The following is an 18,692-nucleotide window of genomic DNA, read 5'->3' as shown; positions in this document are numbered from 1 at the left end:
TATTCCATCCTCATCCTCCTCGACCTATCCGCCGCCTTTGATACCGTTAATCATAATTTACTTCTTGACACACTGTCCTCATTTGGGTTCCAGGGCTCCGTCCTCTCCTGGTTCTCCTCGTATCTTTCCCAACGCGCCTTCAGAGTATCTTCTAATGGCTCCTCTTCCACCCCCGTCCCGCTCTCTGTTGGGGTTCCCCAAGGATCTGTCCTTGGACCACTTCTCTTCTCGATATACACCTCTTCCCTAGGCTCGTTGATCTCATCTCATGGTTTTCAGTACCATCTCTATGCCGATGACACCCAGCTTTACCTCTCCACTCCCGACATCACAGTTGAAACCCAGGCCAAAGTTTCAGCCTGCCTTTCCGACATCGCTGCCTGGATGTCCAACCGGCATCTGAAACTGAACATGGCAAAGACTGAGCTCCTTATCTTTCCACCCAAACCCTCTTCTCCTCTTCCCCCACTTTCCGTCTCTGTTGACAACACCCTCATCTTCCCTGTCTCTTCAGCACGCAATCTCGGAGTCATCTTCGATTCCTCCCTCTCCTTCTCTGCCCATATCCAACAGACAGCTAAGACCTGTCGCTTCTTCCTCTATAATATTAGCAAAATTCGCCCATTCCTCTCTGAACAGACCACCCGGAACCCTCGTCCACTCGCTCGTTACCTCTCGTCTTGACTATTGCAACCTTCTCCTCGTTGGCCTCCCGCTCAGCCACCTATCCCCCCTTCAATCTGTCCAAAATTCCGCCGCACGTCTTATCTACCGCGTGAACCGATACTCTCATATCACCCCTCTCCTCAAGTCGCTTCACTGGCTCCCAATCCACTACCATATACAGTTCAAGCTTCTCCTATTGACCTTCAAGTGCACTCAATCTGCTGCCCCCCATTACCTCTCTACCCTCCTCTCCCCGTATGTTCCCACCCGTAACCTCCGCTCTCAGGACAAATCACTCCTATCTGTACCCTTCTCCACCACCGCTAACTCCAGACTCCGCCCCTTCTGCCTCGCAGCACCTTATGCCTGGAACAGACTTCCTGAGCCCTTACGCCATGCGCCCTCCCTGCCCATCTTCAAGTCCTTACTCAAGGCCCATCTCTTCTCCCTTGCTTTTGGCGCCTAACCACCTTCCCCATTCCTGTTACCTACACTGACTACGTAGTCTGTTACCGTTAGGATTGTAAGCTCTCTTGAGCAGGGACTGTCCCTCCCCGTGTTTAAACTTGTACAGCGCTGCGTAACCCTGGCAGCGCTATAGAAATGCTAAGTAGTAGTAGTAGTAGTAGTAGTAAGAGACCACTGCGGCCCTGAGCAGAGAGACTACCAGTGGTCAGAGACCCTCACAACGAAGAAAAAATGACCCCTGAAGACTAAGGAGAAGACCACATCAGGGACAAACCCACAAGAGGCTGAAGCCCTTGGGTGACTACTGCAGCCCCAGAGGGTGACTGTATAGACAGACCACAAGGAACAGAAACCTGCAGTGGCTGAAAAAAAGGGGGCAAGGGGCCGACTTAGGGGTACAAAGGAGACCCACACCCCAAACCTCCAGGAATGCCAACAGCCCTCAAGGAACCCAGACAAAGTGCTGGATAGAGCCACACAGCCTAGCTCATGCAGCTACCTTGAGGGTTTGTGGTTTTTTTTACTAGAAGAACTAGTGGCATGCCAGCCCTCCAAGGCACACCCAGGATCGACCTTCAGCCCAGATCATAGGGAGGAAGGCAGGGACTTGCCACCATCAGGATGGACCCCAGTTTTGACCCAGCACTGCCAAAGTCAACTGTACCTGCAGGCCAGAAGCAGGCACGCTAGATGGAAGTCACACCCAGCCTCCACGGTCCTCGTCCATCAGGAGAACTCCCCCCCCCCCCCCACCAGTGCACCCCAGCACTGCATTGCTGCTTCCTTTTGGGAGTTTTTAAATTTTTTTAAAAAACAAACAGAAAAGGCCATCTCTGCTGAAAAGGGGTTGGGGGGGGGGGGGGGGTCTAGAGAGGACATCACCATACCACCAAGCACCCTGCATGCGGGAACTAATGAACCTCAGCAGCAAATGCCAGGCAAGCATACACTGCACCTTTTTTTCCCCAAACTGTCAAAATCGGCTCCCAGCACCCCCCCCCCCCCCGCCCCCTCTCATCCCTGAGACACCTCCCTCAGTCCCCCAACTGGGGGCTGTCCCGGAGCTGCACAGGAGTACAGTCCTGTACTGCCTTCTCTGTGTCCCAGGAAGCTGCTGCAATGAAGAGAGACCTTTTTCTTTTTTGTTTGGTACTGCTTTAAAGTTGTCAGGCAGCACTAGAGTGCAGAAGGGAAAGCAGAGAGGGCAGGGTTCCACGGGAACCAGAGACAGGGATCTGGCACCACTAGATATGACTCCCACTAGACCTTCACCCGCCAAGCTCAACTGGGGGGGGGGGGGGGGGGGGGGGTTGTTATTCCACATAGACAAAATTCAGCTTCAAAGCAGATTAAACCTGTTTTTGGTCTTTACACTTTTAAGCTTGTTCAGTAGATTTTGCACTTTCATTGACTGTTCCAGTTTAAGAGAGACATTCTTAGGGGTTCTAAGCAGTAGTGCATGCATCTTAAAATGGCATATTGCGGGACACGCTCAGGTGTCCTGTGGTAAACGGGAAATCAGCACGTGCAAAAAACATTTATTTTTTGCATAGGGGGGTGCATCAGGGTGGAGAACGGGCATTTCTGTGCTAATCGGTGCAGCTATATTAATTACCATGTGCCAATTAGCACAGGATTATGTGAACCCTTACCTCCTACAAAATAGGTGTAAGTACTAAAGTGGTAATTTCTTATAATGGTCACTAATGGCGACATTAACACAAAAAAAATGTAAAAAAAAGGAAAAATTGGCCATTTCACTGCTGCAATAGAAATTGCCTTAGTGCATGGGAAAAACCCATGTAAGGGCATGCTAAGGTCACTGTATACCACAGCTTAGTGAAAGGACCCCTTAATTTGGCCAAGTAGAAGATACACCAGGAGGAAGAGAGAGCTGGTGTCATGGAGTTCCACAGTGGAAAGCCCTGGGAAGCTGCAGCAAGTGAAGGGAGGAGGAGAGCTCTAGTGGCATGCATGCAACAAATTCATTCTGATTAGTATGCACGCTATGCATAAAACAGAAACAAAAATGCATTCATTTGCTTCTGTCATTTCCTTTAAATGACATGTTGCAATGACTGTGCATTTGCAGTCAACCTTCTGACTAGTTATGGCCACTCTGGGCTGTATATCATCACAAGAACCTCTCATTATTAGCGCACATAAGTGGGAATTTTTAAAATTTGTTTTTATTCTTTCCAACCCTAGGGAAAGCTGGAAAGATATTAAACATAAGGAATTGAGAGTCTGGGGGGGGGGGGGCAGAATAACTGTCTCAAAAGCTTAATGGAAGAGGACCAATTTTGGCATTAAGAGGGGAACCTGACTACAAGGAGCCAGATCAGACTTGGGGTTCCGGAGAAATCAGGTCCCCAAAATAACAGCATAACATATGTGGGAGAGGGATTTTCAGCACCTGCAACACCAAACATAGCACTTAGGGAGTTGCTTCTTTCAAAATCACCTCTCATCTGACAAAAAGGGGTTGAAAATAAGAACCATGCTATGCATGATTTCCCTACTTCTATGTAACAGGGTCCAGTCTAGAACAGTAGCACTTGTTTCCATCAAAGTGAATTGTGAAGGCCCTGAAGGGGCAAAATTAGTCACTAACTTCATGTTAACATTTATCTTTGCCCCTTACTGAAAAATAAGGTCTCATGGCCTGAGTTTTCAGTGTTATGCGACTGGCCTGTACCTCTATTGCTTCCAATGTGATGATTTCTCCAACTTCCTCCTGAAAGTGAAGTTCTTATTTGACCTGTTAAGCTGGATGACAGAAGGTCTTCTAGATCGGTAAATTGACAGCTTTAGATGCCCAACCACTCAAGTTTTAGGCCCTATGCGCAGGGGAGTAGCCAGACCTCGTGCTGGGAAGGGACCAGAGCCCAAGGTGGGGGAGCACATTTTGGTCTGCTGCCAACCCCACCCCCCGCCGCCCTGCCACACCCCACCCACTGCCACAGCAAATACCTTGGCTGGCGGAGGTCCCCAAACCCTGCCAGCTGAAGCGTTGTCCTGCACCGGTCTCTGGTGCCTCCACGTTGCCTGCCCTGCTCTGTCTTCCCCTCATGTCCTACACGCTCCTTTTAGTGAAATTAAGTTTCACTAAAAAGGAGTGTGCCGGACGTGAGGGGAAGACAGAGCAGGGCCGGTGCAGGCCCCCATGGCCCCACCTAGCTACGCCACTGCTGTGCGTAGTCTGGAGACTCTACTGTACCCTGATCTTAATCCTGTAAAGCTCATTCTCTATGTTGAAACAGTCTGCAGGTGTTTTGGTTGATTTATCATTTTAAATGTTTCCTTATACAGACCAGGAAGGTTCCACAGGCATTAGTGTTCTCCAGGACTGACTACTGTAATTCTCCTTTTTTTTTTAGGCATTTGTGTGGAAAGTGTTTACACCCTTTACAGCTGATCCAAAATGCTGCAGCTTGGCTAGTCTCTGGAACTGCTCATTAGGATCACATTCACTAGCTTTATCCCTTCATGGCATTTCATCTCATTTGAAGGCATCACATGATATACAAATGAGCTGTTTGGCTGACTGAAGCTGTATGTGTTAGTTCACTGCCTCAGGTCAGGAAAAGGTTTTCATCTATGTCCTGTCTCCTGTACGGCATACAACAGATGCACCCAAACCAAAAGCCAGTCTTTTAAAAATGGTTAAAAAAAAAAAAAAAAAAAAAAACTTTTTATTATGGAACATCTCCAAAAAGGAGAAGAGAAATTTAAGGTTCTGTGAAGTTTTAAACTGCATATCTTTATACTCAGGCTTTCACCACAGCTAAAGTCATGCCTGAACGTTTCCAATTGCTATTTTGGCTTTATATGGATTGGACCATTTTATTATATCTTCTTAAGGCCTGATGCTCTATAGTTCTTGGCTGCTTTTCTGTATTTTATGGTATTCAGTCACAAAAGCAGCAAGATTTTATTGCAATTTATGGTTCTTGTTTTTCACGTATATTTTATAATTCTGTTATTTTTGTATGCTGTACACTGCTTAGGGGTCTTTTTTTAGGTGATTTTTGGCATGCACACACAAGGCTCTTGGATAAAAGTAGTGGTAGTTGCGTTAGTCCACTTTAAAGGTTAACAAATAAAACTATGGCTCTGTTTCCCCGTTACCCTAACTGCAACATTTTTATTTTCTATTCTCTTTCACATTGTCATCCACTTCATAAAGTAGCCACATATGACTATATGAATTTTACAGTTACTCAAAGTACCATTAAAACTATCTCTGAAGAGAATCTGGTTCTTTTTAGCAGGAGAATTCTGGCAGGAGTCTGACTATATACATTGCATTGGAATTTGATTATGATACCTAAATTACCACAAGACTTCTCACAGGCAGGGAGGCAGGACTTGGGTCACCATCTCATCTTATCTTATAGCTGGTGCCCTCCTCTTTCCTCTAGGCTGAGGCACAGGCCCAGTTATCAGTTGGAGGGAAGGATGACCCCCTACTGAACTACCAGTTCCACTTCCTGATTCCAAATTACTAACCAAGTCCAGCTTAGTGGCTTGGGAGCTTGATGAACAGCAGCCCATGGTGGAATCATTTCAAGGTACTGTAGCCAGAAAAATACTATGGGGCCTGTTATTCTGCTCACTTACAAACTTGCCACTTATTTGGGTTCAGCTGGTTGAGGAGAGAAATTAGGAGGCTTACATCAGTGATTCCCAAACCTAGTCCTGGAGACACCCCAGCAGTCAGGTTTTCAGGATACCCACAATGAATATTCATGAGAGAGATTTGCATGCTGTGGAGACAGTGCATGCAAATCTCTCATGGATATTCTTTGTGGATATCCTGAAAGCCTGACTGCCTGGGGTGCCTCCAGGACCAGGTTTGAGAATCACTGCTTTAGATGCAAAACTATTAATAAAGCTTGGATAACTGGGAGGGGGAAGGGGTGTGTAGGAATACAAGGGATGTAAACAGTGCATCTACCGTAAATCCTGCAGACTTCAAACTGTTTTCAGGACTTTTTTTTTTTTTTTTTGTGAAGATCTCTCTTTTAGGAGAGAGTTACCATTCAGGCATTTCTGGTATTTGCCTTCTAGAGGCCCAAAATATTTAATCTCAATATGCACTGTTAGAAAACAAGCCCCACTGAGATTAATGGAGTCTTTAGAAAAAGCAGTAGTTAACATGTCAGTGTGCATCACATTTTAATAAATATGGTCCTTTGGGGGCACGGAGCACAAGTTGACCACAAACACAGTGGGAGCTTGGAACATTATTCAAAACACACAAGGTCATTTTTTCCTAGGCCCTTCTGCTAAAATATGCAACCGGTAGAATATTAATGGAATCCGGTGTTTTCATTTTATTTTTTAACAAGGTTTCAAATGAAATTTGTCTCTTAACATTTGCCCTAAATAAGTGTTGCCAAGACAGAGGAACGATAATCTTACATTAAGAAGAGACTCAAATGGTATCCTCAGCACATAAAGCACTGCACAGAAACTGCATGCAACATGATAGTACAAAGCTTTATGAAAAACACAGGGAAAGGGGAGGAGGGTCCCAGCACAGGACTAGGCAATATTGTATGTTCGTCCAACATACTACTACTACTTATCATTTCTACAGCACAACTAAACGTGGTGAGAAGGGGTAGACAACTTTTAACAGAGGGCTGCATGAATGTCAGCACTATCCCTAGCAGGCCTCAACATTACATAATGTCAGAACTGAAAGTACATTGACCTCCATAGACCTTTTGTGATAAATAAGTACAAATTTAACCAAAAATGATGGAAACAAACTGCTAGTATGGCTATTATGAAAATATTTGAAATATAGTATTTTTAAAAATTGCCAAAATTCTAGTTGGCGACATTTTCTGTGTATACTTCCCGTAGTCCTGTGGGCTATATTTGGCCGGCCGGCAGGCAGGCCACCCACCCGCCCCTGTGGTAGAGGAACACAGGAGCAGCCAGCTTGTAGTAATGGTTAAAATCTTAAACAGTATGGCTGTCAGGCTTCAAGGTGGCACTGGGGTAACTTCTGTGGAAGTACCATGGGTAAAAACCTAATTATAAATAGGAATTAGAAGGCCCGGTATTTCGGACAACAGCCTTACCATTTCTGGTGGTTGTGTGTATTATTAGAAAACCTGATAAAAAGACACAGTAAGACGCATGGACACTGGATTAAGCATCAGTCTTGTAAGAATCCAAGAGGAGGATGACAAAGCCTGAAAGAGTTTACTGTGTCACAACCTGGACATGCCTGGAGGGCAGAGGAGTTGAGGAGGTAACATGCAAAACAGAGGGTGGGGGCGGAACTGGTGGTAGTATGCACATGGGAAGGTATAAGATCAATTACCCAGGATGGCAGAAAACCAGAGGAGGAATTATAACTAGATGGATCTGCTTGTCATTTATGATGTTATTGCTCTCATTTTCAGCTGCTACCGGGGGGGGGGGGGGGGGGGGGGGGGGGGGGGAGAGAGAATTTGAACCACCTAACTTACTTCTTTTTCTAGGGGAAGGTGGGTTTGGGGGAAGATAATTAATGAAATAAGTTTGGTTATTGCCAGGCAGTCCACTATGTTAGTGTGTTAATCTGTCTAGATTTGCTGACGTGTCTATAGTGAACAAAGCCATGTTGTGTTATGCTGAATATTTTTCAATGAAAGCCAATTAAAAAAATAATAATAATCTGTTAGAAAATAACAAGAAAGCCCCTTCCTGGAGATGAGAAATATTTTAAATCCTTCATTTGACTAGCGACCAGCACACTTTCTTCACACTGTCCCTTTGCTTTCCCAGCAGGCATCAGACAGCAAGAATGAGACCCATGAATAAAATACAGGAAAAGGGAAATGAAAAAGAATGTGGAACATTACTCATGGAACTCTTTCCAGCCCATCTGCATGTATATAGGTGTGTGTGTGCGAGTCATGCACACATGCAGGTCCATGTTGTGTAGGGCTAATTGGGAGGTAGGATAGTTGTGGGAGTGTATATTTTGGGAAGATGGGGCAAATAACAGATTGAAGAGGCAACTGTGAGGTATTTTTGGACTTTGGGGCAGATACTGGGGGTAGTGGGAAAATTGAAAGGGGTAGCTGGGGCTGGGGGTATTTTTGGTGGATGGGGGCACTACAGAACAGGAAAATTTTCCTCTCAGACTTCTCTCCCGTAACTGCTATGTGTCACTGTATGTAAGTTTCTATATGCTGCAAAAATTGGAACTCTTCCCACAAAAATGCATTTATTTGGGGGGAGGGAGGTATTTCTCTGGAACCTCTGCTCTGCCCATGATCCATCTCAATGTGATTTTTTACCAGTTTCCCCCACACCAAGTTTACTCCCATTACATTAATTTTCAGAGAGCTTTTTTTACCCCCAAACAAAATATTTATTAACCCTTTTGAGAATGAAAGAACCCCCTCCCCCAATCACTAATACAAACAACAGAAACTATTATACTGCATTAAGAAAGGAATCTGACCTGTCCTGTGCTCCCAACCAGACAGGTGGCAGATCCCAAGCCAAAACATAATACTGGAGATCTAACAAGCAGAAACATTAGAAGGGCAATAGTCCAACCCTGTATCGACTGGCATACACTGCCGACAATAATGTGACTCAGGAAGTCACTAGAAAGACATACAGCGTGCTGTAGGAACCATACTGTACACATCTCACAAATGAATCACAAATGACATGAGATTGCTTCAGCTACCCAGACTATAAACTCTTTGGAGCAGGGATCAACTGTTAGCTGAGTTAACCCAGTGGTTAGAACACCGGGCTTGATATCCAGGGGTACCCAGTTCAAATCGCACTGCTGCTCCTTGTGATCTTGAGCAAATCACGTAATACTACTCCATTGCCTCAGGTACTAAATTAGATTGTGAGCCCTCCAGAGACAGGGAAATACCTAGGGTACCTGAATGTAATTCACCTTGTGTTATACTATTGAAAAAGTTGTGAGCAAAATCAAAATCAATAATTAATAATGCTATAAGCTGCTTTGAGCATAGTTTGAAAAGGTAGGCTAAGGAGTAAGAATTGTTATATACTTCCATGTAAATCACCTGTAATGATAAGAACAAAGACCCGCTTATGACCTTGTAGGAAGGAGAGGCCTCCATCCTCCCCCCCCCCCCCAAACCAGCTGCAGAAAGTCGTTCAGGTGGCTAACACCCCCTGCCTTGGCAATGCACTAGTATTCCTGCTGCGTGTAATTAGAGCATGGGCTGGCTATTTTAGGGATCTTCTGTTCCCATCTCAAGCCCTGTTTGTGGCTGACAGGGAAGCAGTTGCTAGCAACAGAAGAGAATGCTGTTTACTCCAGGCCTGCAGGAGCTGCAGCAGGGAGGGGGGGGGGGAGTGGACCAACACTGGCAGAGTCTCTCTCACATTCACACATAGCTCACGTGCTTCTGTTTTCACTGCTACAAACCCAAGCAGGGCCACTGACACAAACCCTCTCCTGGAATATGAGGCAGACAACACACAGATAAAAAAGCCTGGCAGATACGGCCCAAAGGAGAAAAGGGAAAATGTAAGAACTCTTTGCAGAGCAAGATCTTAACAATCCTCACCTTGTTTCAATCGTGTATGTTCCTTCCAGGCGGCTAACTCAAATTCTTTCAGTTGTTTGCCTACAATACCTCTGCATCCCCCTTTCCACAGGGAGTGGCCCATTTGGAACAGTGACAACGCAATTCTAAATTCTATAAATATTCAGTTTCAGGACCTTCCCATCAATATGGACCTTCTGGACCCACAGCAAGTGGGACGTCTTTAGTGACATGGTAGTCTATACTGACTGCCCAGAACCAACAAGCTAAACTATTCTGATCATAACTGCCCCCAGGAAGGTAACTGTACAAGACATAATACTTACTTTTCAAAAACAGTAACAGTGTCAAAGGATGCAGGCATTACTGCTTATGTATAGCTTTGAAATCATGCCTAATGTACCAGAAGAGGGATACTGGATACATATTGGGGGGGGGGGGGGGTGCCTTTCTCCCTCTCTACTCACTCAACCTGCCCACCCCACTATCTTAAACCCACTATTCTGTTTTTACACTTCCTGCACTGACAGCTCCTCAGTCACACAAGTTCTTATTGGTGAACAGCCTACCAGCACTGCTGTTCCCACCACAGAGGGTCCCAGGGGGCTGAAGAAGCAAGAAGTGAGGAGACCTGAAAATATATGGTGTGGACAAAAAAATCAGGACATCCTACAAATACGCAACATGAGATACTTATTAAGCCATCCGCTCTCCCCAGTCATTGTTAAAATAGGTTCCGTATATTTTATATTTCATTTTAACATCCCCCATTCTGAAGTTGGGTAGTCTGCTTTCATTCTTTCCCGTACACTGGCACCCACACTTCAGCTGCAGAAAACCCATTTTTCCTGCACAGGTAGGCTGTCTCTGAAATGAGGTGAGAAGCCCACCCAAAGGCTAGTGTCAGACAGAGTGCTGGCTTGCACAGGGCAAGCGTCCCTAGAATTCTTAACTATTTAATTCCCTCATCCAGGCGACTCACAAGAAAAACAGCAGCTATAAGCTGCAGTGCATACATAAAGGAAAAAGAAAAAGTAATGCAGAATAGGAGCTTTGTTTAGCCCAAAGTAATGGAATATTCTGGAGGTCTGGCTTCAAAATGCCTGTATGTCACTCTTGCTCCAATCAGCCCCCCCCCCCCCCCCACCAGTTCTTTGCCACTTTGGCATATGACTACAGTACAGTACAGACAGTGAGTTTTAATTCTGGCTCTTCTAACACATTGCTATGGCAGTCCTAAGCACACGCATAGTTTGATATGTTTTATTTTTGGGGGGGGGGAGGGGCAGGGAAAAGTAAGAAGTTATATTGGTAATGCTAAGAGGGATATCAAGTTAGCATTAGCACCTGCAACATACAACATATGACAAGGGACTCAGGCCCGTGCCGATGCGGTAAGCGGGGTAAGCACCGCAGGAGGGCGCCGAGGCCTTTAAATCTTTTACTTGCAGTCGCAGCAGCGTCTGTGAAAACGGAGCGCTGCCGACGTCCCCCTTCCCTTCACGCTCTTGGTTCCCTCAGTGTCCCGCCTTCTTCTGACGTCTTGGCACGGGCCTGAAGGGACTGCCCCCCCATACCCACCCCAAACTACACCTATGATTTATTTATTACATTTGTACCCCACTCTTTCCCACATACAGCAGGCTCAATGCGGAAGAGGAATATTATGCCTAAGAATATTTGATTTATAATAGGGAAGGTAGACAATGATAGGATAGAAAAGGTAAAATGGAAGGAGATTGGGAGGGATATGGTAAAAAAGGATGGAGAGGAAAAGATCTGCTCTCTCCCTCAACTCTGAGTTGCAATCCTATTACTCCAACTTTGTTTCCCTAGGTAAAAGCTGAACACATAGGCCTGGTGCATGAGAGGCACATAAGACATACAAGTACATGGTGGCTTGTTCACCCCAACTCCCGCTTGATTTCTGCTCAATAAAACATACAGGAAGAAAGCAGCTCTGGAGCAGCTTAAAGCAACCAACCTTTGCACAAAGTGAGAGGCACATCAAGTTCACTTTAGAGAGTTGCAAAGGACGGAAATTTTACCTATCCCCAATAGAATCTAACCCATACCCGTTAAGATCCATTCCATCGCCACAATTAATCTCATCCATCCCTACTAGTACTCACATGAGTCAACGCTATTATTTACTTGCTTGTGGCCATTTGTTTCCTCCCAACCCCAACAGCCTCCTGTGGTTTTTTTTTGGATGATATTCACTATTCAACCAATGAGTGTTCTAAGCCTCAGTCTAGTGTTGCAGCTGCTTCTCTGTACATGCCAAGCCTCATTCTGGCGCCCCAACTGCCTCTCTCTCAATGCATGCCAAGCCTCATTCTGGAGTCACCAGAAACTGACTACACTCCCGTGGGAATCCCGTGGCATCTTTCATCCCCACGGGAATCCTGCAGGCTCCACGGGATCATGGCAATCCCTATTCCTATGCAGCTCTCAACCATCTTTATCACCAGTGCATGTGCAGACAGCAGCCAGAAGGGCAAATTCATCTGCACGCTCACAGTACCCCGTCTGTGATATGTTCCCTCCACACATCAGTTTTACACAAGACCCTTGTTCAGGGGACTTGTTTATACACACATGAATACTACAGTCCAAGCCTTCTGCCAAGTAAAGCTCTCCCTATCCCAGCAGCTACAAGCAGGACTAAAGGTTTTAGGAACAGGCAGAGTACTAGAGGGTCAAAGGTTGGTTTTCTGCTCCCTTCTATCCACAGCACACCGATGAACTGTAAAACCAGCAAGATACACAGGCCCTGCAAGCCACAAGGATGAACAAGGTACAACCTTATGAATAGTACAGTGCAATGGAATGTTCCAGCATTTCAAAGACAACATGATCCACGCAGGTGGCACGATACAGCTGTACTCAAGGAAGAGCAACACTGTGGCCCTGTAAGAAGTATAGCGGTAAAGTAACTGCTTAAGGGGGGCAGCAGCTGTGGAGCCTGTCGAAAGTTCCATCCTCCAGATTAACCAGAGCGGGGGATGCTGTGGAGGCAGTGGGAGGGAAAGGAGTCCTGGGCATTTACTCACAGGTAACACCTAATGACTGAATTTAGCACTCATGATTGCAAAGTTCTGGAAAACACTCTGGTTCATGGTCCCTGGCTGAAGAACTTACTAGAATGACCAAACTAAGATATGTGTGTGTGGGGAGGGGGTGGAATATAAAATAAGGGATAAAATCCTGAACAGCTGCAACTGAAGAAGGTTCATGGGGCAAGGACCTGATTGAGCTGGTGGCCCAGAGAACTACAGGAAATTGATATATCAAAAATTAAAATGCTACTGAATATATAATGATCCCGAAAGGCTCCAAATTGGCATCATTGGAGAAAATCCCCTATGTACTGTCAAAACAGATAGCATCAGTGCAGTCTTACCCCACCCTCTCCTACTGATGCACCTCAACCATTCTTTGGGGGGCTGGAGCAGCAGGGCATCTTTTGGTCTGGAGGGGCCAAACACCCACCAAGCTCTATCCCTACCCCAATCTCCCTAGTTGCTGATGCAGTGTAAGGCAAAACAAAATTGGTAGGGCCATGATTCCCGTGGGCCACCCCATCCCACTGCCTGTTTGGAGGCATCGATCACTTCAGAGATTTATCACAACTCCATCTCTATTCAAACCTAGATGAAGCTCCCAATGACAGTGGCAAATTATTATTGAACTAGGGTAATAATTTCTGTAATGTGTGGATACCTGCCACTGAAAGCACCATTAAGATCAGCAGCTCATTTCACATAACCCATCAAATGACTTACTACCACCACCAAATCTGAAACAGTGGTTCCCAAACCTACTACTACTACTACTACTACTTAGCATTTCTAAACCTGACCCTGGAGGCACCCCAGCCAGTCAGGTTTTCACTATACCCACAATGAATATTCATGATAGACTTGCATGCACTGCTTCTACTGCATTCAATTCTATCTCATGAATATTCATTGCTAATATACTGAAAAAGGCTCTGTATATACTTGAGCCCATGCAATTAAGCATCCAGTTCTAAGAGTTTTCAGATAGGAAGCCACACCTCCATTTCACACTCAGTTTTCAGATTTTACCCAGATCAATATCTAAACACAAGAGAAACTAAAGAATTTCAGTGGACAACTGGTATCACATCTTCCTGTACAATGTGGCTACATCAATCACTGATGACATGATGTTTGCAATTGACAAGGGAGTGTTGCATACTCTCCTTAAACAGCTTCTAATACCCGCCCTAGGGGGGACCCCATAGCCAGGCAGGTTTTCAGGAAATCCACAAAGAGCATGTTTAGGATGAATTTGTGAGAACTTGAGGCCCCTCCCCCCAATATCCATAATTTACCTCGGGATTATTGACTACATTCATCCTGAAAAACAAAGTAAGGCCCAAAGCTAGTGTCTGCCTCTATGGGGCACTCAGAATACAGAGACGTAACCATATTACCCTCACAACTCCTGCTCACGTGCCCCCAGAAGCTATATACAGCACCTAGATTTGCATGCCAAACTTTAGGGCTGCTCCTGAGATGCACATGCAAATTAACTGGCTAACAAGCCAATCAATAATCTGGTAACTATCAATAATTAGGTGCTAACAAATTAGATGTTAATTAGTTCCTATTTAAATATGTGCATGCATCTGGCTACACACTATAAGGCATGGTGCCTAACACTTAATAGCGTGCAACTCAAAAGGAGGCATGGCCACAGGAGGGGCATTCCAAAAGCTGCCTCAGCGCATCTAACTTGGGCGCCAAAAGTTAGCCGTAGAAATCAGCGCTAAGCGCAATTCTACATAGGGCACTTACCGAATTTCCCCAATGGTGCCATGAAGTACAGACACATGCCTGAATTAAAACTGGTCTACATACAAAGTACAAATAATCCAGAGATCCTTACACAAAAGTCAGTGTCTTCACATGAACCATTTAACACCCAGCAGTACAAAGTGTAGTCAGTCTTTGCACAAGAGAAACACTCAACATCCGGAGCATGAGCACAGTGAAGCAAAACTGCTGCACATGGAGGCATCCAAAGTCCAGAATACATTACATTACTGCCAACATCCCAGGCAAAATATTTGAAATCCAGAAGTACATTCTGCACCTTACTGTGAAATATGGGGCAATAGAGATTGTAGGTGCTGAATCTATCAGGTCCATCCAAGAGCTAAAACTAGCTGTAATGCAGGAAATTGATTTCTGCACAAGGCATTTGAGATCCAGAAATATACAAGCTCCTTCTACACCAGATCTCCTATACGACACTTGCAGATACCTGCCTTCTCGGAGAAACAAGAACTGTTCACACAGATGAGGGCCAGTGAAAGGGTATCAGGCACCCTAGGCAAACCTTTACTACTACTACTATTAAACATTTCTATAGCGCTACTAGACTTACGCAGCGCTGTACAAATTAACATGAAAAGCCAGTCCCTGCTCAACATAGCTTTGTGCCCCCTCTCTTCACTTTTAAACTCTTTGCACCTCTCTCCAAGATTTTTTTTTGTTACATTTGTACCCCGCGCTTTCCCACTCATGGCAGGCTCAATGCAGCTTACATGGGGCAATGGAGGGTTAAGTGACTTGCCCAGAGTCACAAGGTGCTGCCTGTGCCTGAAGTGGGAATTGAACTCAGTTCCCCAGGACCAAAGTCCACCACCCTAACCACTAGGCCACTCCTCCACTTACCTTGATAATTAAACTTAACAATTGTGACCATCCTTCCCAGAAAAATCCTATAAAAAGGTTTAAATTTGGTCATGATACTTTCAAGTATTAAACTCTGCTTTGTAAATATATCAGTAATGAGGGCAATTTTCAAAAGCCGTTCACAAGGGTTAAATGGACTATTTGAAAACTGTCCTTTCTTCCTGCAGGAAACTGTGTGCTGATGATTCTTTTGAATTTATGTAGCAGTGTTTTGATTTCTCTGTAACTACTGTAAGCTGCCCCCTATCCCCCTCACCACGCTACTGCCTAAGGGCAGGCCTCTCTGCCTAATTTGCCTAATGGTTGGGCCGCCCTGCACAGACCTACAACCACAGCAGGCGACATCCTAACCTTGGGAGAAATGCTGCCCAACAACGTCCCTCCTCTCTGCACCGAGATTTAAGGTAGTCACTTTTTAACTACTCAGGCAGGGTTTATGAGTGAGTCATCCAAGGCGCAATGATTGCATTAAGCCAAGTAGGGCACACAGTCACTCCCAGTCCCAGATCTGCATAAGTAATACACTTAAATGTATCAGATGGATGGCTCTAGAAAGCCCCTCTTCTGCAGGGTTAAACGTCCAGCTTCCACCCAGTCCCTAGTACAGGTTTACAAGCTCAGGATATACTGTGTAATACTTCTTCCGAAAGGGAAGTGCACGCTGTTGCAAAATGCATAGACCACTAGGCTGAGCTGCCGAATCACACAGTCGGCGAAGCTTGTTCAGTGGAGAGAACAAAACCAGTGCTGAGGGGGGATGGGGTGTAAACAAAAAGTTATTCAGCACCAGACTTACCCTCACCAACACCCTCCTCTGTTTCAGTGACCAATTTACAAATTCCGATTCAGGAAACTGGCATTGCACGCCATGCATATGTTGAGAAAGTAATACACGGTAAAAAAAAAACCGCAGCTTTTCGCTTCTAACCAACTGCTCCCCACCCCCACAATAAAAATCTCCTTCCACCCCGCTCCTCACAGCCATGCTTCCAAAAAAAAAACTTTCCCCATGCAAGTCTTAAGGACAGCATATGTCTGGCCCCAGCTCATTTAAACTTACCTTATTCCAGGCAAGCTGCCCACCGTATTCAGGGGTCTGCTGTGAGAGAGCCCAGCTTGTGCAGCAGGGGATTCATCCCGCACTGTCCCAGCTAGCCAGAGGAGGGTTTGCTCATCTCCAGCTCCCCATGCAGTGGCATGATTGCACGCCTCTGACTCATCGGCTGAGCTCACGCCTTGCAAAAAATTAAAGAAAACCGGGCAAGCCAAGCTGCAGAGAGACTGAGTAGGGAGGGCACCTTCCCTGTTCGCAGCAATTACACAACTGGGCCTCTCTACGAGCAGCAACAGCCGGGACTTCCCTCCTCCCTTTCCTCCAGCGAATGCAGAAGACTCACTTTCCGCGAACAGTGCGCCGATCTGAACCAAACCAGCTCTCCCACTTCGACAGCAGCACCAGCATCTTGTGATCTCACCCTCCCATCCAACTTCCCCTCCCACTTCCTCTGACCAAGTAGGGCAGGGAGGAGAGGCATTAAAAGCCAGCGGCTGGGAGTTTCCAGGCTCACTGCGGATCTGATCCCTCTCCCCTCCCCAGTACCCACCTCGTGATTGCTGCCAGGCGCTCCTCAGCAGCTCCCAAATGAGAGACCCTCTGATGACATCTTCAGAAATAATAATGCATCTCTCTCTCTCCAATGCCACACAAACGAGATCGGGTGTTTTTCAAGACTCCGGTGATTAGCTAATCCTTCATTGCTGCAGACTTTAGCACCATCAGCGATCGGTAAATCCTCTGCATAACCAACACTGACACGGCCTCTTCCCCTGCTAGCCAGACTGCCTCCCTGATCTCAAGTGGCGGCTCACTTTCGCAGCCGCCTCCTAGAAATAATTCGAGCTCTCCTCGCAGCTGTCTCCTGATTCCACGGCCAGGTTTTCATAGCTCCTGGTCCACTCACTCCGTTTGACAGCTCTTGCAACGTGCTGTCCCGGACCAGATCCTTATCTACAAAAAAAAAAATCAAAATGTCTTCGTGGAGCACTGGAATAATCTCAAGACCACTCTAAACTGCATATGTTAGATACCTTTCCCCTTTCCAGTGTTTTCAGCCTCCGTCTTTGCTAAATATACAGTCCTATTGTATAGTGGGGTCTCGCAGAAGAGCCGCCCACCCTGGTCTCTGACAATAGTTTTAACAGCATTGCTCCAGTCTGGCTCTGCAGCTTTACATTACAACGAAACGTAGCTTTGCCCCGTTTTAAAAAGCAGCATACCCAGGCCAAAATATATTGTAGCGACTGCTCGAGCTCCTTCCTTCCTCCCTCTTCTTTTTAACATGTATCAAGTAAAAGCCTACACACTGTAAAGTCAAGGAAGATACACAACTTTCTGAAAGAAATGCACTAGTTGGGGGAAGGGACGGCTGACAGCAGCATTCAGGCCATACTGTGCCAAATACATAGTGAATAATATTTAAAACTACACGTATTAAAGATATATTCGGGTCAGCAGATGTACTACACCTAACCCAGCAATTACAACTACCATGTAACATTTTACATCAATTATTTATAATGAATGGGGTGCAATGGATCAGATGGTTAACCATGACAAAAAGATCCTAAACACACAGGAAGTACTGAAAAGAGGGGCTATAGGATAAAAGCGAAGGGGGAGGTAGATTTAGGAAAAATATGGAAATATGGAAAGAGCCTGCCATGAGTGGGAAAGCGCGGGGTACAAATGTAACAAAAATAAATAAAAAGATATATAGAACAGCCTCCCAGGGGTAGGGATGCAGATGAAGACAGAATCTGAATTCAACAAGGCACGGGACAAGTACAGAGGATGGTACTATAGAGTCTTCACTGTGAATCCCAGTCCTTCCACAACTGGCAGCTCCAGGGCTGAACAGCTCTCTGGATTTCTGGCAGCAGCCAGGCATAGCCTCATCTGAATTCTTTCCACTCAATATGCCACTGACATTGCCTGCTTGCAAGAGATTCACACTGAAACAGCATATGCAAAGGCCTCTCACCCCAACCCAAAACAAGATGCTTTCGTATGGGCCCCGCAGCAAGAGCAGACATGAAAATAATCCAGAATGGGGCCTACCTGTGTTAGTGCTCTGACAGGCCTTGTGGCACTCCACCCTCTTCTCATGCACAAGTTTCACCATCATCACTGCAATCCATGTGAAGGGGCAGAACGCCTCAGGGCCTGTCCGTGTGCAAAGATAGAAGCACCCCATGCAGGATTTGTACTTTCAAC

The 18,692-nt window shown here is 45.8% G+C and overlaps 1 protein-coding gene across 4 annotated transcripts in view; it reads right to left on the bottom strand.

Moving 5' to 3' along the window:
- The window catches only part of ELMSAN1 (ELM2 and Myb/SANT domain containing 1), a 177,755-nt gene that overhangs the window by 88,910 nt on the left and 70,153 nt on the right, over window positions 1-18,692 (bottom strand). Inside the window, exon 2 of one of the 4 annotated variants that reach the window (XM_030215484.1) lies at window positions 17,023-17,426. The exons of 2 other annotated variants lie outside the window; for them this stretch is intronic. The gene's annotated coding sequence lies outside the window, so the exon portion shown is untranslated. Of the gene's footprint in view, window positions 1-16,478; window positions 16,845-17,022; window positions 17,427-18,692 lie in introns of those variants that run through there. One more of the 4 variants, XM_030215483.1, reaches the window with a different exon arrangement.

The sequence above is a fragment of the Microcaecilia unicolor genome, chromosome 9, assembly GCF_901765095.1.
Source record: "Microcaecilia unicolor chromosome 9, aMicUni1.1, whole genome shotgun sequence".
In the NCBI taxonomy this organism is placed as follows: Eukaryota; Metazoa; Chordata; class Amphibia; order Gymnophiona; family Siphonopidae; genus Microcaecilia; species Microcaecilia unicolor.
This window is presented reverse-complemented; position numbering and strand designations above follow the sequence as displayed.